Genomic DNA, 4,370 nt, shown 5'->3' on the forward strand with positions numbered 1-4,370 from the left:
GCGACTCCACATTTGTGACAAACGTGGCAAAGTGAATAAAAGGACAACGCAAACTTACACTGAGATGTTCTGATGTCTGAGAGGAGTTCTGCAGACACTGGGGCTACACCCTCTGCAGATCATGGCTGAATAAAGAGGCAAGAGGATGAGTCAGCATGAGTCATGTTTTAAAGTCTTGCCAGGACGGACAAATTTCACCTGAAATTGCGATAATGTCATGTACTCAGTTCTCGGCATCTTTGTCATAGCATGTCTAAATCTGACGCACAGGACACTGTGGCTTCTCACCAGTACAAAGAGTCTGATCTGACAAATCTTCATGCTGTTACACGGAAATACTGTGAGAGGGTGCATCAGCAGCAGCAGCTACAGCTTCAGACGCTTTGCACTCAGGCTGTGAAGTCTTAAATAATTTCCACACTAAGTGACAGGCTTTGTCTGATTGACAAGAAACAATGCAGTTCCATAATATCATGACAAGACTGCCAAAAGTTTCTGACTTCTGATTGAAAGCCAGTGAAAGTTTCAGTCTCACTTGCTGTTCATTTTATTTTTCAATCAGAGCCACAATAGTTGGGTGGTATGCGCTTAGCTGTTTTTTCAGAGGAAAGCAGATATGTCTAGAGAAATCTCAATCATCAAACTTCAGCAGAGCACAGCCTGTTCCACTGACCTGGCTACCGAGAGCCAGACTTGATATCTTTTATATATTTTATTTTATCTTCTGCATCTAAGGATTAGGACAGCATTTAAAAAGCAGTGTGCAAGGAAGTGTTTGAAATATTTTTCACCTTGTAACTAACCTCAAGTTTGCTCTTCTACAGTAAAGTACTTGAAACCTACAATGCTGTGCAAAAGTCTTGAGCCCCATTTCATTTTCTTATATAAGCTAGGAAAGGGGCAACAACAAACCACAATTTGTACAATTCTTACAAGCTTGAAAGTCAATTCTTGGTATGACCACCTTTATTCTTCAACACAGCCTAAACGCTCTTAGTCAAGCTTCTTCTAATTAAGAAAAAAGAATCTATTCAGGAAGAGCTCTTCAGGCTTCTTGAGTCCTTCAAGAAGCTCTTTGTTGGATATTAACACACTTCTTCAATAATTATGAAGTCCGGGCTCTGGGGAGGCTGATCCATAACTGATAGTGCTCCACTGTGTGTTTTGCAGCTATAACTAATCAGATGCTTTCTGGATGGTATTGCATGGTGGGTGAAAATTGGACGGTATTTTTCTGTGTTCAAATAAGATTCCCGAACCAGTGGCTGAAATGGAGTCCCAAGCCATGACAGAGGCTGTAGACACTCACTGTTGTACCTCTCTACTCACCTGCTCTGTCCATATTGAAGACAATCTGGAAATTTGGATTCATCACTCAAATTGATTTTCTTTCTGTTTAAAGCCATGACTTTCAGTTACTGTTTATCCTCTGTAGATAGCCACTTCATCTTTTGTCCTCTAATTGTCCAGTTTCCTCTTTTTTTAAACGGCACGCTGCCCATCATGCTGAGATACAGTAGACTAAGTTTTCAGCTAATAGATCTCTGGGAATCACTTACTGGTGCAAAAATAATATTTTGTGCCAATATTTGAGAATATTTTATTCTCAATATTTTTTTATTCCAGCTAAGCAAGAATTTGTCTATCAGCAAGATAATGGATACTGGAGTATTGTTTGTGGGCCTAAGGGGCCAGGGACCACCCGACAGGCCCATCCTGACTGCCCATGAGAAGCATTAGTAGTATCAGTAAGCAAAATACTAAATGTGTTTGTCTTTCTAAATAAGTAAACAGCAAACCTATTAGGTTATCACAGGCAAATTCTGACCAATCGCAACAAGCCGTTTCACAGTGACCAACACCTGCTACATCTGAGCAAACACGCCATGGTTCAGAGGTGGCTGAGGATGAAAAGTTCCTTAGCTTAATTTGCACTGTATACAGATGTAATTTCCCCAGTTTACACCATTTGTCATGAGAATTCTTACCAAATAGTTCCCCTGTAATTATTATCATAATTTTGTTTTATAGTAGAAATATTCCTTCAGTTTCTGGCTGCACAGAAGGCGGGTAATGCGTAAATCAGTGGGGATGAACTCACTGATTGCAGCAAATAGTCTTTTTTTTTGTTCAAAGTAGAAGAACCTATAGAACAGACAGGAGTCGGAGCTGAAAATGTCTGCTTGTTTTACTTTCTCCTTGAAAGCACAGGTGGTTTCTATTGAGATTAGTGAATGAATTTACAGCACAGTGCATCACTCTCTCTCTCTCTCTGTTGATGTGACACAGTGTCGCTCATCCAACAGGCTCTTTGTTTCTCTCATCTATGTGACAGTAATCCTGCGGATAAGATATCTACTTAATTACACGTTGCATTTCAGCATTTAAGTGAACAGATAGCGTGTATTGGTCTTCACAATCCACAGCAAAAATGGCGATGATAGATTGGTTGTTGTTTTCTTAATTTATACATGCACTTACCAGCAATAACATATAGAAGGTGTAGGATTAAAAGTATTAACGTCTGTAGTTACAAATTATTCTGTCCTGTCCATAATATGAATCCTTGTGTGGATCATGCTGAAATTTAAAAAGCTGAATTTCATGAAGTCGAGCAGACATGCAGCTGGGTGAATGAAAGAACCCATTAGATTTGAGCACAGATTACTTTCTGTAATAAAGGATATTTATTACGCCTTGGTTAAACTACAAGCTCTGTCCCTCTTTTCTTTCTTTCTTTTCGATTTTTAGTCTTGTTTGCATCTATTTTCCTTTTTAAAAGCAGTGTTGTATTAGCATCCTGTGTAATGAATCTTTATCTTCCAGAAATACAACTTGCAGCCATTAAGTTAAGAGTTCAACATTTTGGCATATATACTTAAATGAACATTTGTGATACCTCTCTAATGTTTATGTGTAGTAAAAATAAAGTTAGAACCTGCAGCCAAATGTTTTTTTTTCTAATGTACAATGATCCGATTTGAGGGAAGAAACTGGCTGGAGAAAGCTGGCCGAAAGACAACACAACAACACCCACCTAACAGCAACAGATTTTCATATTTAACAAATTAGATGTTATTTATTCATTAGTCAGCTGTAAGATACTGCTAGATGAAGTTTGTTACCGTTGGACAAACCAGGCTAGGTGCTATTTGGAGTCTTTTGTTATGCTAAGCTAACAGACTGCTAAGTCAAACTCCATAGTTAGCACACAGACATGAGTGGTGTCAATCTTCACATCTAGCTCTTCAGATAAAAGCAAATGAGGATATTCCCCAAATGTCCAACGAATCCTTCAAGTATTTGCTCATATTTGCTCACTACCCTACCTTCTTTGACAGCCCTCAGAGAAACAAACACCTCGTAAGATCCCTCTTCCTTAGCCTGTCACACATGGATGACTTTAGCAGACACATTGTTCTTGGACACTGTCACTGTGGCTCTCCATAGGCTCTGCCTCCACAGCACTGTTCCCAGTGGACATGATCCCTGTGGACGTCTCACTCTGTCAGCTGCTGTGTCTGAAGAAAGGAAAAAGGAGGAAGCACAGTTTGAAGTAGCTATTGGGTTTGAACATTACTGCTACGGCTGTTTCTCTGTTGCAAGGGTTTAAACCTCACTGACACATATTCACTATTTGTGAATATTTGGGTAGAATAATACACTAGCACAGACAGCATGCACACACCATTTGCATTACCAGTAAAGTCAGTTGCACTGACCATGAGGACTGTGTGGATGGTCTCTCTCAGGGCCCGATAACCCAGCTCACCATGGCAACACTTCCCACTGCGCAGGCCCTGCAGCTGCATTAGTCTTCTGCACACAGCATGCAAACCAGGTCTCCAGTATTCCTAAAGAGACCCTAAAGAATACATACACCCACAAACACATCTTTTTCACAAGTATGTATGCACATACATAATTAGAACAAAAACAGCTGGCCACGGTGACATTTAGTTTTCTCAAAACTCCATACTTATCTCTGCTGTTGGCAGGTATTATGAGTTATTTCTGTGGAATTAATTTCAGAGTGAAGGTTTTTTTCAAACAATAGGAATTCTTTTAAAGAGCTTTAGTTTTCAATCTTGTGATTCTCATGAATTTATCTTGTCAAAGATGAAGGATAAAGAGTTGAATCAGTGCTTTGTACTTTGTTCAAAGTGCTTGGGGTCTTTGGTCAGTGACACTGAACAAGCAGCTGCCTACAAGTCATACTACTGCCTCTGCAGTTCAGACCAGAGGGGCCACCTGCTGCTCTCTGGCCAGAAAATCATTAAAAATCCGTTACCTTTTCTCTAAAAATGTAACATTACGAATAAAGTCACCTTTAAGGTATTTGGCCTTGATTCTGCTTATTATTGTGGCAT

At 39.7% G+C, this 4,370-nt stretch overlaps 1 long non-coding RNA gene across 1 annotated transcript; it reads right to left on the reverse strand.

Moving 5' to 3' along the window:
• Positions 1-3,051: 3,051 nt before the first annotated feature.
• Positions 3,052-3,865, reverse strand: LOC145431400 (uncharacterized). Its single transcript, XR_013911708.1, has 2 exons — positions 3,723-3,865; positions 3,052-3,521 (listed from the first exon to the last, which is right to left on the reverse strand). It is a non-coding gene; the product is annotated as an uncharacterized LOC145431400 (long non-coding RNA).
• Positions 3,866-4,370: the final 505 nt, after the last annotated feature.

The sequence above is a fragment of the Astatotilapia calliptera genome, chromosome 10 (genome assembly GCF_964374335.1).
Source record: "Astatotilapia calliptera chromosome 10, fAstCal68.1, whole genome shotgun sequence".
NCBI classification, from domain to species: Eukaryota; Metazoa; Chordata; class Actinopteri; order Cichliformes; family Cichlidae; genus Astatotilapia; species Astatotilapia calliptera.